Here is a 19,386-nt window from a genome sequence, read left to right as displayed (position 1 = left end):
TTCTAGGCTTAGATATGTTTAGATACACAAATACCATTTTGTTACAATTGCCTACAGTATTCAATACAACAATATGATGTACAGATTTACAGCCTAGGAGCAACAGGTTACACCATATAGCCTAGGTGTATAGTAGCTATATCATCTACGTTTGTGGAAGCATACTCTATGATGTCTTCACAACAAAGAACTTGCCCAATGACACATTTCTGAGAATGCATCACTGTTGTTAAGCAATGCATGATTATAATAATTTTATAAAAATAATTTTCTATTAAGAAGATTTTAAATATCTCATTCAGCTTTAGTTGTTTATGTTTTCCTTTTATTATCAATAGTTTAGAAAAGGTTCAGCATCACAACTCAATATTGGTAGACGCCACATATATATTTAGGATTGCCAAAGATAGAAAAACTTTCACATTCTTGTGTGTGTGTGTGTGTGTTTTAGTTTTATTTCAATAGTTTTTGATGTACAGGTAGTTTTTGGTTACATGGATAATTTCTTTAGTAGTGATTTCTGAGATTTTTAGTGCACCCGTCACCTGAGCAGTATACACTGTACCCAAAATACAGTCTTTTATCCCTCACCCCCACATCTTCCCCCAAGTTCCCAAAGTCTACAGTATCATTTTTATGCCTTTAAAATACCCAAGTTACATATTTTTTCTCATGTTTTTATTTTCCTAAGTATAATCCCTCCAAACTCTTTCCTGTGGAGTCTTAAAATCCCCCCTACTCTTTTTCACACTCCACTTTAGTAGAGCAGAGCAATGAGTTTTGTTTTTTTAAAATGCAGACTGTTGATTTCCAACTAAGGATGGGGGGAAAGTGAAAACAATGGAAATAAAAGGTCAAAGAATCCCTCAGGTGAGTCACACAAAGCTATTTATATATTTTTTCAAATTCATGTCTAAGAATTGGCTGAAAAGTGACAATTCAGAATGGTTGAGTGAGAAGGAATGAAAAAAATCACAATTCTGTGACATGACTCAGGCTCCACACTCCGCCGCTCAATGATTTACAGAATTAGATAGCAACCCAGAGAGGGAGAAATTAGCCAAGGCTGGTACTCAAAAAGGCAAGACTGCACTGCAAAAGAAAACAGGACAGATAAGACCAATGAAGTAGGAGAATTTCCAGGGATAGTTACAGATCACGACTCCACACTTGGTCACTGCACAGATCCTAGATGAACCACAGGAAGGAAGGGGACAGAAAAAGGCCCAGTTGGAACCCTCTAAGGTGTGAATCAACAGGGAGAAACTCCAGGCACAAGAGTCAAGGCCCTAACTCTCATCTGAAAATGATGATTTTGTGGAAAAAGAGGCAGCAAAGCAAGAAAACAATCTCCTCTCACGAATGACTACATTAGCATGCTGACACAAGAACAAATACCCTTGCCACAAAAAAAAATAAACTACAGTGGTGCCTCAGTTCCACAGGGATTGGTTCCAGGAACCCCCTTAGACACCAATATCTGCAGATGCTGAAGTCCCTGATATAAAGTGGCATAGTATTTGCATGTAACCTATGCACATCCTCCTATAAATCATCTCTAGATTATTAGTAATACCTAATACAATAGAAATACTACATAAATAGTTGTTATGCTGTATTTTTATTTATATTATTTTTGTTTTATCTTTTTTTACTGTATTTTTATATCATTTTTGTTTTATCATTTCCTACCTTCCCACCCCAGAATATTTTTTATTCTTTGTTGGTTGAATCCGCTCATGCAGAACCCATGGATACAGAGGCCAAGTATAATTAAAATCCAACCAAAAATGCCCACCATTTCAGTGTTTTTTTTTTTTTAAAGATTGAAAGATAAATTCACCTTCCCCAACCTCTGTTTTAAAAAAAATACTTTATACCCTTATGGAGCTCTGAACTTATATATACACCAGAGATTCCCCATAGATACACAATCTATAATTTACATAGTTTACGAGATAAAAGATATTTAATAGTTAAAAAGGCAAGAAAAGAAAGGCAAGATTTAAATGTAGTGGTAACAAATGTTTTTTTGTGGTAATAAATGGTTCTTTCTTCCCCCCAAGCTTTGTGGAAGTGTGGAGATTCACATTCAAAATGAAGAATTGAAGAACTGTTTTGTGAAATAATTTGCAGAGTCTCAATCAAGAGAAATGAAATTACTTAAAGAGCAATTTCAACATAGTGAAAGCCTGCTAGGGAGGTAGATTCAGGTTTCTTAGTCATCAAATGCCACACTGACCCAGATTCAGGGCAGAGTGAGCACCAAGAATTTTGAAAGCTGATCGAATGGATAGTCTATTTTAATTTTTTTAAGCTGCCATTTCTCAAAAAACAAACAAAAAAAAAGCCCCAGGGCATGCAAAGAGTAATACTGATCATTAAAATATTTAAATTTACCAACAGTAGTGGTTAATAAAACATCAAAATGAAAGTTTACAAAAAGTAGTCTCAACTTGTCTAAAGTAGCACACTCACCCAGCCAACTCATTCTTCTCAACCTCTTTCACTTCTCACCCTCCAAACTTCAGGGGAACACAGTTCTCCCAAAGTTTTTGGGAACTTCCCCAAAAGTTTCATGCAATTCAACAAAAACGTGTAAGTTACTCCACAAAAGACACTCTAAGGATAGAAGGATGATCCTGTAGAGTGTTCACTCTCTGTAGATATTTCATTAATGATGGACATATTATACTCTGACTTGTACTATTTATTTGTCCCCAAATTCTATAGAGTAGGGTCATAAACTAGGGAAATGGGCCAAACATAGTCTTCAGGAGAATTTTTGTTTTGTCTCCCCAGCTTTTCAAAAAACATTTGAATTATTTACCGATATTTTTTAAACTAAGAGATCTCTCACATACAAACACACACACTCACACTCACACACTGGTTTGGGCGTAATGCCTAGAATGTAGTGGTAGTTACCTATTAGATAAGGAGCTCAAAAACTCACCATAATCTTAATAGCTTTTTTGCACTCAACCACCTCCCTTAATTAAGGAACCAGGCAGGCTCATGCACATATTTCAGTTTGGAAAGCCAACCTAATTGTCCCATAGAACTGATATTTACAGGGGTTTTTTTCCCAATAATAAATGCAGAAAGCATACTTCCCTGGTCTTAAAACTTGAAACTTCCATTTGTCTCGTTTGAGTTCTATCCTCAGGAAACTGACCTTCAGGAAAGTAACAGGAACTCACATTAATGCATCCAGAAAATGAGATGCCCGATACCTCACCCATCTTGATTGCTTCTTTACCCCTCCTTAATTCTTATTTTCCCACCTTCCCTGCTATATAAACTCCCCGATTTTAGTCCACTGGAGAGAAAGATGAGAGATTGAATCTCCTCTTCTCCTTGGCTGCAGCACCAGACTAAAGCCTTCTTCCCTGGCAATACTTTTTGACTCAGTTACTGGCTTTCTATTCTGTGAACAGCAAGACCTAGACCAAAACCCCTGGCTTTTTAGTAACTTTTGCAACCTGTGCTACAAAGAGGAAACAAAATGCAATAGGAATACAGAGAATCAACAGCCAAGTGGTGGGCAGAAAAAAAAAAGGCCATCTCATGGAAGAGCAGCACATGAGAAAGACACTGACAGACAGGCAAGATTTTATAGGTAGAAATGATAGAAAATATCATTCCTAAAGGAGAGAACCACATCAGCCACATGACAAAGATAGGAAAGGACAAAGAATGAAGAGTATGTCTGCTAGTCTGGTATGATTTCATGACCCATATATAAGATGAAAAATAAGAAGGCTGACATGGCAGGCAGCAACCACAGAATGAAATGCCTCAACCACAATTGGTAGTCTAAGTTTTAGAGTATAGAAGCTTTGAAACCAGAGCTGTTCTTTAGGATAACTTTGCTATTAAATTCTAATAACCTGTAAGAACCCTTGAGTTACTGTGACAACTATCCCAAACAGCAGACTCATTATCCTTAATCATATTCTGTGTCCCTTCTGCAGTATGAACTCATCAATAACATCACATTCAACTGACAGTTTAGAACACAAGAAACTGCCTTCCTTCAGGGTGAAGATAGAATATGAATGTGGCAAGAAGGGTATTAAAGATCAGGGTTCTCTTATCAAAGCATCCCATAGCTATGTGCTCTTGGGCATTTTCTGTAAAATATTAATGATAATAACCTTCTTTCTAAGGTCATTGTTACAATTAAATGAAACAAGTGGTATAGTGTTTTAAAACAGTTTGCAAACAACACCATGTAACGCAAATAAAAGTTATTATTATTATAGACACAAGGGGTTGATCAGATTCTAGCCCCTTTCTAGGGCAGTTCTTTGCGTTCTGTGTTCTGCAATCTACCTCTTACTGTCTATCTCTTACTTTCAATCCAAGTGAGGGCCCTTTTATTCTATTAATATGGCCTTTGAAGGGTCATATTATATTGATTCTCTTGATGACATCCCAGTTTTTAGTCCTAATTATCGTTCTCAACTGGTGTTTCTGTAATAGAAAAGAAATACCTATTTCCTGGGGAGAAATTCAAATCTTCCCCCTAAAGACCTACATATTGACTCAAAATCATTCTTTAAAGCTTTGAATATAACTTAAAATGCAATTTTTCTTTTATCAACATGATGGCTTTATCAACATAATTATTGATATTAATAATACCAACTTTCTCTAACATATTCATATACTCAAATTAAAGTGCTGGGTAAAATTTGTCCAAATAAATAGAAACACTAAAGATCTTAAAAATACAGGGACATACCTCAGGCCAACTTTTGGGGAAAGAAAGTCTGTAAGAAGAAAGGTAAGGTAAAGACCAGAACACCAGAGCTGCATTTTCCCTGAGGTCAGTTGCTGATACCACAAACATTGTGTTCAAGTAGACAGCATTAGCCACATGTGGCTAGAGATTTAGAGTTCAAGAGTGATATGGTTTGGCTGTGTCCCCACTCAAATCTCATCTTGAATTATAGTTCCCCAAATCCCCATATGTCATGAGAGGGACCCAGTGGGAAGTAATTGAATCATGAAGGCAGTTACCCTCCTGCTGTTCTTATAATAGTGAGTGAGTTCTCAGGAGATCTGATAGTTTTATGAAGGCTTTTCCCTCTTTGCTCAGCACTTCTCCTTGCTGCTGCCATATGAAGAAGAATGTGTTAGATTCCCCTTCTGCCATGATTGTAAGTTTCCTGAGGCCTCTCCAGCCATGCTGAACTGTGAGTAAATTAAATCTCTTTCCTTTATAAATTACCCAGTCTTGGGTATATCCTTATTAGAAGTGTACAAAGAGATTAATACAGTAAATTGGTACTGGTAGAGTAGGGGGTTGCTGTAAAGATAACCAAAAATGTGGAAGCAACTTTGGAACTGGGTAACAGGCAGAGGTTGGAGTAGTCTGGTGGGCTCAGAAGAAGACAGGAAAATGTGGGAAAGTTTGGAACTTCCTAGAGACTTGTTAAATGGCTTTGACCAAAATGCTGACAGTGAAATGGATAATGAAGTCCAGGCTGAGGTGCTCTCAGATGGGAGATGAGGAGCTTTTTGGGAACTAGAGTAAAGGTCACTCTTGCTATACAAAGAGACTGGCAGCATTTTGCCCCTGCTCTAGAGATCTGTGGAATTTTGAACTTGAGAGAGATGATTTAAGGTATCTGGTAGAAGAAATTTCTAAGCAGCAAAATGTTCAAGAGGAAGCACAGCATAAAAGTTTGAAAATTTTGCAGCCTGACGATGTAGTAGAAAAGAAACACCCATTTTCTGGGGAGAAATTCAAGCCAGCAGTAAAAATTTGCGTAAGTAATTGGGAACTAAATGTTAATTGCCAAGACAATGGGGAAAATGTCTCTAGAGCATGTTGGAAATCTTCCTGGCAGCTCCTCCCATCACAGGCCTGGAGGCCTACAAGGGAAAAATGGTTTCCTGGGAAGGATCCAGGGACCTCTGCCATGTGCAGCTTCGGGACATGGTGCCCTGCATCTGAGCTGCTCCATCTGTGGCTAAAAGGGGCCAAGGCATAACTTGAGCCATGGATTCAGAGGTTACAAGTCCCAAGCTTGGTGGCCTCCATTTGGTGTTTAGCCTGCAGGTGCACGGAAGTCAAAAATTGAGGTTTGGGAACCTTTGCCTAGAGTTCAGAGGATATATGGAAATGCTTGGATGTCCAGGAAGAAGTTTGCTGCAGGGACAGAGCCCTCATGGAGAACCTCTGCTAGGGCAGTGTAGAAGGGAAATGTAGGGTGGTTTCAAAAAGTTGCTTCCACATTTTTGGTTATCTTTACAGCAGCCCCCTACTCTACCAGTACCCATTTACTGTATTAATCTCTTTGTACACACAGAGTCCCCACTGGGACACTGTCTAGTGGAGTTGTGAGAAGAGGGTCATTGTCTTCCAGACCCCCAAATGGTAGATCCACCAACAGCTTATACTCCGCACCTGGAAAAACCATAGACACTCAACACCAGCCGTGAAAGCAGCTGGGGTGGGGGGCTGTGCCCTACAATGCCACAGGGGTAGAGCTGCTCAAGGCTGTGGGAGCCCACCCATTGCATCAGTGTGCCCTGGATATAAGACATGGAGTCAAAGGAGATCATTTTGGAACTTTAAGATTTAATGACTGCCTTATTGGATTTCAGACTTGCATGAACCCTGCAGGCCCTTTGTTTTGGCCAATTTTTCTCACTTGGAAGGGCTATATTTACCCAATGCCTGTACCTCCATTGTGTCTAGGAAGTAACTAACTTGCTTTTCATTTTACAGACTTATAGGTAGAAGGTACTGGCCTTAGCTTAGATGAGACTTTGGACTTGGACTTTTGAGTTAATGCGGGAATTAGTTAAGACTTTGAAGTATTGTTGAAAGGGCATGATTGTGTTTTGAAAGGAGAGGACATGAGGTTTGGGAGGGGCTGGGATGGAATGATATAGTTTGGCTGTGTCCCCACCCAAATCTCATCTTGAACAGTGGTTCCCATAATCCCCACATGTCGTGGGAGGGACCCAGAGGGAGGTAACTTAATCATGAGGACGATTACCCTCATGCTGTTCTTGTGATAGTGAATGAGTTCTCACAAGATCTAACAGTTTTATAAAGGACTTCCCCCTTTGCTTGGCTCTCATTCTTCTACTTGTTGCTGCCATGTAAAAAAGGATGTGTTTTCTTCCCCTTCCACATGATTGTAAGTTTCCTGAGACCTCCCCAGCCATGCTAACTGTGAGTCTGTTAAACCTCTTTTCTTTATAAATTACCCAGTCTTGGGTGTATCTTTATTAACAGCATGAGAACAGAGTAATACAAGAGGAGCTTTATGAGACCCTCCTGATACAGAGCTTGGGCCCCAGGTGTCACTCTATCAAGGTAAGGGTAAACTAGATCTCAACAGTTCCTCTTCTTTCCCAACCAATGAAAATTCAGAGAGGGCTGCCTTGGTGACAGACCTGAAAGGGAGAAGAAAAGTGAAAGGCATAAGTCATACCTAGTAGCTGCCCACTTGCCCTTAAGAGGTGTTCAATGGACCAGGCGCAGTGGCTCATGCCTATAATCCCAGCACTTTGGGAGGCCGAGGCAGGAAGATCATCTGAGGTTGGGAGTTCATGACCAGCCTGACCAACATGGAGAAACCCCGTTTCTCCTAAAAATACAAAATTAGCTGGGTGTGGTGGTGCATGCCTGTAATCCCAGCTACTCAGGAAGGCTGAGGCAGGAGAATCACTTGAACCCAGGAGGCAGAGGTTGCAGTGAGCCAAGATTGTGCCACTGCACTCCAGGCTAGGCAGCAAGAGTGAAACTCAGTCTCAAAAAAAAAAGGGGGGGGGGTCAATGATCCTGGGTATCCTATGCATACGCTGCATGGGCCAGAGACTCTTCAACTCTGAATTTGTCCACAGCAGTTCATTCTGGAGATGGCTATCAATGTCTAGCAGAAACAAACACAAAGCTTCTCTGTTCTCACAAATAATTTTTCAAGAATATCCAGGAACTGTCATATATTACCATTTACACAAGAAAACAAGACCGCACAAGCATGAACAAAGCCACAGACAGACGAAACAGACCTACAATGATTTCATGTATTTGAACTATCAGTCTAATAGGGGATGACAAGCATGTACACAACCAAAATTCAAAATAGAACAACATTCAGAATGAGAGAAGAACCGAGTGTTCTTCTCTGAGAATAGGTGACTATTGCCTTGCACGCAGCAGGGTTCTGCATTATAGTCAAAGCTCTGCCATTTGCATTGTTTCAGGGAAAGGAGGCTAAAAAGCCATCTGGCATTTAAAATAGAGCATTGAGCCAGGTGGAGCCACAGGAAAGGGTTATAACCCTGTCACTTACTAGTGTTACATCTTTGAGTCACAGGTTTCTTATCTGAAAAAGAGACAATGACTATTTCAAATAAAAATATGAAACTTAAATAAGTTGGCTCATGTAAAAACCTGACATATTGCCAGTATTTAATAACATCAGCTCCTTTTATTAGAATTGTTCAGGCAAGAGTAAAATCACAGAGATCTTACTTCTATAACATAGGATGCTGTTTTAAAAAGTGGGGCAAAATAGATTATCCTACCCAACCCTAAAATCTCACCCAACTTCTGTAGCCTAAAAAGGGCACACTCAAGCCAGCAGCCAAGTTATATGGGAAACACAGAAAAATATTTTAGCTCCCAAATGCAGATCTCAGAAACTCGACACAAACCAATTTCCTATTGGATAGCATTAGATCTGGGAAAAAAAAAAAAAAAGTCTATAGGAGGGACAATCTGAAGCTATCCCAAAAAGATTAAAGTCTCTTGCAATTTCAAATGGCCAGGAAACTTACAAAGCACAGAGATAAGAGTAATCCAAACTGATTATCCCAGGGGTCCCTGTTCCTTTGGAGACCAAGTCCTCTTCCCAACTGTAGTACCCAATCAAGTAAGCAGAGTCAACATGGCTACAGGGTTCCTTACACCTGTGGTCACCATCTACCTGAGGAGAAAGAGTGAACTGCAATCAAGGTAACAGAGAGTGAGTCATTTCTAGTTGGTGCCCTTATAAATATGCTTCAGTTGTCCAGAACAATTGCCTCCAATAAAGGCTAAGCAGACAATTCTGCCAGGAATGTCCTTATGAGTTTGTGCAGATTGTAAACCTGTCAGAATAGATGCCTCCTTGTATTTCCATCTTTCAACCAAGCTAACAAGTCAGGTTATCTTTTAGGAAATCATTTCATATGTTTTATTAGAAGCCAAGTTTGAAAGCTAGATGAGCCCCCAGTGACCGACGGTTTTAATTAGACTGGTTTCATGATTTCCTTCCATAACACAGGGTTTCACCATCTCCTTCACAGTTGTCTCTCACCCAAAACTACTTCTCCCTTTGTATTCCCTAACTTATTAAAAGCTAACACTATTTATCTGGTGGTGCTGGAACCTGAGAGTTATCCTCGAATAGTTCCTGTTCTAAAATACCCACAACTAACTGGCTACTTCTCCTAACAACACTACTTTCTAAAGGTCTCTATCTGTGACTTTATTTTCATTTGCATGATCACTGCCCATTCAGGCTCTCAGCAGTGCTCACCTGGAATAAATACAAAAACCTCGACTGGGCACAGTGGCTCACGCCTGTAATCCCAGCACTTTGGGAGGCTGAGGTGGGCGGATCACCTGAGGTTGGAAGTTCAAGACCAGCCTGACCAACATGGAGAAACCCCATCACTATTAAAAATAGAAAAAAAAAAAATTAGCCGGGCATGGTGGTGCATGCCTGTAATCCCAGCTACTTGGGAGGATGAGGCAGGAGAATCACTTGAACCCCAGAGGCGGAGGCTGAGGGAAGCCAAGATCATGCCATTGCACTCCAGCCTGGGCAACAAGAGTGAAACTCCATCTCAAAAAAAAAAAAAAAACTCACCAGTGTCTCATACTTCAGCCTCACCCCGTTAGAACCACCACCTTCCTCCCCCCACCCAAAAAAAAAATCATTAGAAAATGCAGATTTGATCATGTCACTCTGTTTTGTAATATCATTCACTGGATCACCATTACATCTAAGAAGTAATTCAAGCTCTTCAGTATTTTAACCAAGACCTTGTACCCTATCATTCTGTCCTTGCAGATCCTACAGGTGTTCAGGCTATAAAGAACCACTTGCCAATCAGTGATGATGCCAAGATCTGTCACCCCCAAATCTGTATGGCTCCTCTCCTTGGAAAGCTTTTCTACATATCCTCCTTCTCATTCTCCACTAATTCATCTGGTTAATGTCTACTCATCTTTCATAACTCAACTGAAACATCAAACCATTGGGATGCTTTTTGCCATTTCCCTTTCACACTCAGGTAGAATCGATTTGAAAGCTAGATGAGCTCCCGAGGACCTACTGTTTCAATTAGGCATTATGTATTTTTATTCTATAACCAAGTGTTTGTCAACCTCAGTACTATTGACATTTGAGGCTGGATAATTCTTTGTCACAGGGCACTGTTCTGTAGGATGTTTAGCATATTACCTGGCCTCTACCCATTAGTTGCCAGTACCACCCTTCCCCCGTTCTGACAACCAAAACTGTCTCCAGACACTGCCAAATGTCCTCTATGGGGCAAGTCAATCCCTGTTGAAAACCACTGCTAGAGTACTATATTAACATCATTTCACGGCTCTTTTGTAGTATATTTGACCATTTCACCACTGAAAAGAATTTTTGTTGGCAGAAGCTATCTTTTTCTCATCAGTGTAATCCAGTGCCTACAACAGTATCCATCACATGAAAGATGAGTGATAAATATTTCTTGAATGAATAAAAGTAAAAGAATTATCAAACATTAAGTAAGTATCATGTGGAATGGCTCTGCATTCTCAAACATACCTCCAGGAAATCCCAGGGTATAAAATGTGCCCTTATGGGTCAAGAAAATAGTCTGTAACTTAGAATTCTCAGCTCTTAGAATTATATATAAAATCAAAATGGATTTCAGGAATGAATGAGTTCCACCACAAATTTAAGAAACACACCAGATAAAGTGGTTGTGCATATGCCACACAGCATATATGCAATAGAAAGTCATCCTGAGGTCAGGTACAGTGGCTTATGCCTGTAATCCCAGCACAGTGGGAGGCTGAGGTGAGTGGATCACCTGAGATCAGGAGTTTGAGACCATCCTGGCCAACATGGTGAAACCCCATCTCTACTAAAAATACACAAAATTAGCTGGGTGTGGTGACAGTCACCTGTAATCCCAGCTACTTGGGAAGCTGAGGCAGCAGAATCACTTGAACCCAGGAGGTAGAGGTTTCAGTGAGCTGAGATCACACCATTGCACTCCAGCCTGGGCAACAAGACTGAAACTCCATTAAAAAAAGAAAAAGAAAAAAGAAAGTCATCCTGTAGCAGGTCTCTTCAATCTATCCTGACAGTGTAGCTGAGACTTCTGTATGATAATTTTGAGATGTTTTATCTTGCATAAAACCTTAGCTAATACATTGGGGCCTATCACTTTTCATTGGTAACTCTACAAGCTATTTATAATAGCCCCATTCCAAACTATCTTGTCCTTAGCTCTTTGTCCCAACAGCATGTTCTGGTTTAAACACAATACTCAAGGATACTGGAGATGAAAGGCAGGCTCTGAATATGACACTTCAAGACACTGATGCTCAGCCAGAGGAAAATAAACCAATCTAAACAAAGTTGTAAAATGCCCATTAGACTGGAGATTTCTACCCCCACATCCATAACAATGATATTCTGCCCTGAGCAGCTCACTTATCACTGCATGCTGTAAGAGCAGCTCCATTTCTGCCCTTCTAGTATCCAGCACTGCAAACCAAAGCCAAGCTGTAAGAGTGATATACTTTTAAACTTCAAATGGACTGGTAGAACCATTAGGCATTTTCAAGACCATACAATTCATATTCTGATAGCCATGGGGATGAGGTAACCTTAGTATTCACAAAGTGCTGAGAACAGAGCCGCTTAACTGAGAGAGTGGTCCACTGAACAGTGACCTATTTTATTTCATCTCCTCTGGTATAAAAGCATCCTCTCCAGTGTGCTAGCAAAAAAGACAGAGATTGTCTTTCATTTTTGCTTATACAAGCTCCCTGAAATGAAAGGAGAAGGGATTTTGTTACCTAGAGGGCTTGACTGCAATGAGATAATATATTTCCTCCTCTTCATTTCTGGGAGAGAGAAAAAAATTAAGAGATAATGGCTATAGAAGTCCATGTACTTTTTGAAAGAAGATAACATAAGGAAGCATGGAGCTCAAGGAGACTTCCAGATATTGCTTGGGTTAGTGATGATGAAGATAAAAGCAGGTGATGCACAACTTTTCAAAATACCTGGGTTTTGTTCAAGTCCCAAAACAGGCTTCATGGCCTAGCTGAGGCAAAGCTGCATTCATCAGAACTCCAGAAACATCTGAAAAAAGTTCACCAATTGCGATTGGAGTCATTTTACCAATAAAGAGTCAAATAGACCTTGGAAACAGGCACAGCACCGGTATTCCCGTAACACTTCCTTTGGTCAAACACTTCCCATTCTTCTAACATTAACCCTTGAGGTTCTAAAGCCGACTCTAATTGAAGTGAGAGCCACATCTGTGATGCATTAGTACGTAACACATCTTCATAACTTTGTATTTGAAAATCCTTGGAACCACGTGTCTTTAGAGGCAATGCTACTGAGGCAGGAAATTAACACCTTAAAGATGCTCATATAGGTAGACAAAGTTCTCTTAGACGTTTTTCTTCTTTGGATTTGTCATGCAATTATCATTCTACTTTCAGCTCTCATTTGGTTCCTTGATGGGCTTCTTCTAATGCTCATATTCTTGCTAAAATGAAGACAACAAATTGTGATGTGTGCTGGTTATATAACTGATTATATAAGATCCTTCAATAGCATGTCTGATTTAAGCTCAGTTCTTACAGAATTACAAAGTTCAGGTAATTATGTTTGAAATGCCTGTGAGAAAGGAGTTACTAACCTTGTTCTAGGATCTGAAGAGCAGCAATTCTGTTTGCATGCTTACAAGGATTTTACTTATTGTTTATATACTAACAGTGTGTAAATAGTCATAAATTATTATTTCCCTCTTATCCTTAGCAAGATTATTTCCTTTTTTCCAAAGTAATCCTAAGTATTACTTTAGAGTTCATCTTATCTACATCTCTAAATGGCATTTATGATATTAGCATGTTGAATATGCCATACAGCATATATGCAATAGAAAGTCATCCTGAGTCTCCCACTGACCTTGACCAAGCTACTTACTTAGTACCTTAATAATTTATTTGTATATAAAGTAATGGACTCCTTGTTCTTTAGGAATCTCCATTACAGGACATGACTATCTTTGCTTTAATGGAGAATTTCAAATCTTAGCTACAGATACAAACAAAATGAGAGAAGTTTTGAGACAGAGCAAGGTCAGGAGTTCAATTTAACGTATCGAGGGTCTCCTTCTCCAACTTTGCTTCTTCTTTCAGCCCTCTTCTCTTCCAACTCCAAATATTCCCAGGACCTCTGTTATTATCTATCCACTGGTAAATACCAAATGTATTCTCAAGCCCAGATCTCTTGCTTTTAAGTACAAGCTTCTCCATCACATTTGGATAACCAACAGGTACTTCAAACTTAGCATATGTAAAACCAAATTCATCTGCCCTTTGGTTTACAGACATTCTGTGCTCTGTAGCTCAGGGAAGGACGTATTATTCCAGTCCATTGTCCAAAGGAGAAGACAGAAAGTCATCTTTAACTCATTCTCTCCCTCACTCCACACCCAACCAACCATAAGTCAATTCTCCTTCTTGGGCATTTCTCAAATCTGTATTCTGTTTCTACTGCCATTATTTAAGTTCAAACCACCATCATCTCTTGCATTGCATGAGAACTGGTTTCCCTTCCTTCACCCTGACCACTTCTAATTCGGCCTTCACATTATTTCCAGGGCAGTCTTCCTAAAAGGCAAATCTAATCTACCTTTGCTTTGCTTCAAACTCAATTACTCCCCTTGCTCTCTCGATAAAGTTTAACAATTTGGCCCTCATTTCCCTCCCCCCCTCAAGCATCATCACCCCCCATTTTTAACTCCATGCACCAAACATATTGTACAACTTGTAGTTCACCAAAAGGTCATACTTCCTCTTTCTCAGGGCCACTGGCAACTGCTCTCTTTACCTGGAAAGCACTATCTTGCTGCCCTCCCCCTTACCTAGACAATGACAAATCATCTTTCAGGTGTCCACGCAAGCTTTACCTCCTACAAAGGCATTTCCAGGCCACCAATTTTCTCTTCCACTCTTACCTCCAGAGCTGGATGATCTGGCGTCCCTCTGGAGTCTACTCCATCACAGCGTTTTTCACTGACTAATAACAATGTAAGGAAAGCTCATTATGTGCCAGACCCTGAGCTGATGCCTACATGAGTTATATCAGAGGTTCCCAACCAAAGGTTTATGGGCCAAATATAACATATAGGTGTTTTGTTTCAGTTAAAAGGATTTAATATTAAATGTAAATTTTTTAATCAGGATATTTCTGAGAAAACACTCCTAGATTTACAGCATTAAAAAAAAAAAAACTATCAAATCTGGCAGCCCTGAACACATCAACAGTAAGACATACCTGAATCATGACTACTCCTCTTAGTGGCTGTATTAGTTTGCTAGGGTTTCCGTAACGAAAACCACAGATTGGGTGTCTTAAACTATAGAAATTTACTTTCTCACAGATTTAGAGGCTGGAACTGCAAGATCAAGGTGTCAGCAGGTTTGGTTTCTTCTGAGGCCTCTCTTGTTGGCTTGCAGATGGCTGCTTTCTCACAGTATCTTCACATAGTCTCCAAAAAAACAAAAAAAAAAAGAGTCTCACCCTGTCACCAGCCTGGAGTGCAGTGGCACAATCTCGGTTCACTGCAACCTCCCGGGTTCAAGCGATTCTCCTGCCTCAGTTGCTGGGACTACAGGTACATGCCACCACACCCAGCTAATTTTTGTATTTTTAGTAGAGACCACGTTTCACCATGTTGGCCAGGATGATCTTAGTCTCTTGACCTCACGATCCACTCAGCCTTCCAGTGTGCTGGGATTATGGGCGTGCACCACCACACCCAGCCACATTGTCTTTCATCTGTGTACACACATGCACCTCTGGTGTCTGTGTGTTCAAATTTCCCTTTCTTATAAGGACAGCAATCAGATGAAATTAGGGCTTCCCCCAAAAACCCTCATTTGACTTAATTACCTTCTTAAAGGTCCTATCTTCAAGTCCAGCTACATTCTGAGGTACTGAAGCTTAGGGTTTCAACATATGAGTTTGAAGACATACACTTCAGCCTATAACAGTGCCTTATTCCCTTGCTTGTACACAGTTCCCATCATACTATCTAGTCAATCAGACAAGCACTTGAATACTCCACCTGTATTACTCATTTGAGGTTATCTTCCCTGACCCTGTAGTCCTCTGAGTTCATGACCCTATGTTATCCTCTCACTTTTATTTGTCAAACTTCTGTGAAATTATTTCACTCTTTTTTGAAGCAGGTTCTCTGACTCCAGGTCCTAAGCTCTTAATAAATTACACTACCTTTCATCATGCTGTACGAATACTTTTATGTTTGCCTACTCCTAAATTTGAGTATCCCTTAAAAACAGGAACTTGTCCTTATTCATCACAGCAGCCTTAGGACCACAACAAAGCTTCAATGGTAAAGACAGAAAGCTCTGGGACAAGATCGCTAGAGTCTGAATCATGGCTCTCCTCCCTCCTAACCATGTGGCTTTAAATAACTTATTTAATTTTCTTGTATTTCCTCTATAAAATGGGGATAATAATGATGCCTATTTTTGATGGTTGTTGAGAGAATGACATGAGTTAATGCATACGAAATACTCAAAACCTGACACATGCTAGTTTCCCAATAGATATCAGCTAGTATTAGCATTATAAGGGCCTCTTGTAGTAACTGCATCCATTCATTTAATAAATATTTACTGAACACATACTATAAGCCAGGCACTCCACCAAACATAAAAATCATAAATAAAACAGATTTAAAAATTGAGAGAGAGGCCAGGCACAGTGGCTCATGCCTATAATCCTAGCACTTTGGGAGGCTGAGGTGGGTGGATCACCTGAGGTCAGGAGTTTGAGACTACCCTGGTCAAAATGACGAAACCCCATCTCTAATAAAAATTTAAAAATTAGCCAGGCGTGTTGGCAGACAACTGTAATCCCAGCTACTCGGGAGGCTGAAAGCAGGAGAATCGCTTGAACCCGGGAGGTAGAGGTTGTAGTGAGCTAAGATCATGCCACTGCACTCCAGCCTGTCCAGCCTGGGCAACAGAGGGAGACTCCATCAAAAACATAAAAAAAAAAAGACAGAGAGAGAGAGAGAGAGAGAGAATATTAAACTCTGAACTCAGACCCTAATGGCAGCTTTGAGTTCAAAAAGTCATGCTTCAAAATATTCACTGAAGCTCCAAAAATTACTTTCCATATACCTATGGCCCTTAAAACATACCTCAATCACTCACTCATCATAACCTCAGCATCTGAAAAAAAAAAAAAAAATTGGGACACCCCCTCCAGCTTCCCACACTAGGTAGTTCTAAATTTGAATGATTTCTACATAAATTTTTCTTGAACTAGTAAGTCAACGGTACTGTGATGTCAACTTTCTCCTCTCTGGTCTATTTCTAAATAAGGATTCTCAACTGTCTTTCACATAAACGATTCACCTTTTGCCCATACAGTTGTTTTCTATTGATGGATCAGACAAAACAAAAGGCTATGCCCAAAACAAAAAGTGTGAGAATTTCCCATCGTCAGCTTTGCCTTATGCCTAATCTTAGTCTAAAAATCCTGTTTTTCCTACCAAACTAGCAGTGTCTACTGGGACTAAGTTTCAGAACTCTGAGCTGTGACTTCAGCTGACAATCAGATTTTTATCTGGGCCACATGTTCAGTTGTTAGAACATGCTGATGGTGAAGCCAAAAGCCAATTCCTGTAGGAACCAGAGCGTTCACCCAGAGAGATCCCTGACAGCATCCTGTCCCCAGCCAGCCATCTCAAATGCCTGCTCCTGGGGTCAGAAAGGAGATCAGTGTCGAACTGAAGCACACTCTCTAAAAAAATACAGAAAGCACTAGCTGTGCCATCTTAGTCAGCAATCATAGTAACTACCACTTACTGCAAATTCACTTTGTGCCAGCAACTATGCTAAATGCTTTTCATATATCATCTTATCTTCACAATGCTACGAGGTATTATACTAACTTAACCTTGAGAAAACCAAGACAAGTAATATGCCCAAGGTCACAGTGGCAGAGTGGAGTTGATCCCACATAAGACTTAAGACTCCAGAGCCTGTGTGGCTCACTCCCAACACACTCTGCAATATTAGTACCATAAGGAGGTAGAAAACAAGGTGATCTAAGGTCTTGTCCATGACAAATTGATTCTGCTACGGGAATACATGAGGATGCCATTACTTTTGAAATTTTACACAAACCACTCTTTCAGTCTTGATGTCTCTGATCTCATTTTTTCTTCCACATGTAGGTTCTTAATATTCTTTTAGGCTTTCTCTGCTTGAAGAACCAGCTGGACATGTTCCCTATCTCAATCTGATATTCTCCCTTTATCTCCACTTCCAGCCAGCCTGGGTCTCCTGCATGTTTCACAATCCCATCCTGAGAAGAGATTGGAAAAGTCAATTTTCCTAAATATCAGTTAACTTATCTACTGAGTAAGGGATTTCAATTATATTACCTCTAATGCACCTTTGAGCTTCTATGAATTGTCACTCATAAAATGATTAGCAGAATTTTTACTGAAAAAGTCTTCCCTTCGCCGGAGAGAAGGACACCCACCCAGACCAACTCCCAGGTTTTACTTGATCACAGCAGTTGTATAATTGCATACGCACCTGTGAAGCACACAGTGAAAATGAAATTCCAAAAACAAAAACAAAAAAAGAGACATCTTAATCCACCAGGATCACTGTCTCTGTTCACCCAAATTTTAAAAACAAACCCTATTGTTACTCTTTAAGATAACTTCTGTCCTGAATGAGCACTCCCCAGGAACATAAAATGGAATAAAAAACAACGAGGGGAAGAGAATCAATTTGGAGCAATTCTACTGTTATATAATTGTATTTACCTAATTTTTTTTCTACTCATTATTGCACATTCAACTCAAAGTTTTCATGGTTGAAACAGGAAAAATGCTAGAACTTGTTCCCCTTGTTCTATTGATGCAGCAATTCCCCACTTGTCATTCTGGACGTCTCAAGAGAAGCAGCATGTTCCAACCATAATCAAGTAGATGTAGAATTGGTTGGGGTGTACGGGAGATAGTAGGGTGTGAGGACATCCACTGTCTCCACAGAGTTCCACCTCACACATGACTCTAAACTTCAAGTGCATTCTGGAGTCTTATATCTATAAAATATATCAGAGACCTGGAGTCCCCTTGGGAGCATCTGCACACTTTCCTGCATACAGGACCTATACCTACCTATTCCTCCAAAATATCTTTCAACATGAGTAGCAGAGAAACAGTAGATTTATCACTTATCAGCTGAGTGAACATGTCCAAGGGATATGCCATCCTGAGCTTAAGTGTGTGTCTTTAGAATGGGAGTGATAATAAATGTTTCACAGGCTTGGTGTGGGAATCAAATGAGATCATGGTTTGGACCTACTTTGTAGGCAGTACAGCAGAAAGGTTAGGAATCTGGACTACTGATTCATGCTTTCTAAATTTGATTCCCAAACTCATCCTTTATCAACTCTCTGTACAATCTTGGGCAATTTTCTTGGACCCTCTAATCCACAGGTTCCTTGTCTAGCAGATGGGAATAATAATAGCAGCACCTATCACATAGGTAGTTGTGAAGATTAAATGACAGAATGCTGTCAATGCCTGGGATAAAGTAAAAGGTCAGTAGGTCAGTACATTTTAACTATTATTAACGCCAGCATGGAACTGGATAATGAGCACTTAAACCTATACAGTCAGCAGGACTTTTGCAGGAGTTTGTGCATCCTTAGTGTGTATATTAAGTGGCAAAGAGGAGAGAAGAAGAAAGAAGAGAGAAAATACATATTTCCTTGAATGGAGAAAAGAGGGAAAAATCAGAATAATTTTCCCTTAATCGATGTGCTTGTCAAGGACAAAGAAAATAAAGATACTTCTTTTATCTAATGAGGCTCAAGGTAGCCAATGCTTGCCATTCATCATTTCCTAACCTGGACCCTGTCCCTCTTAGTTCAGTGGATTTTGTTCACATTTCTTTCTCGAAAACAATCAACTGAGGAAATGCAGATAGAGTCCCTTTGTGAGTATTTAACGGTGCATCAGGGCCATAAAAACAGAGTGGTTCTATCTATATGGAAA

This window comes from Trachypithecus francoisi, unplaced genomic scaffold (assembly GCF_009764315.1).
Source record: "Trachypithecus francoisi isolate TF-2019V2 unplaced genomic scaffold, Tfra_2.0 Contig01440, whole genome shotgun sequence".
NCBI classification, from domain to species: Eukaryota; Metazoa; Chordata; class Mammalia; order Primates; family Cercopithecidae; genus Trachypithecus; species Trachypithecus francoisi.
Note: the sequence above shows the minus strand (reverse complement) of the source record.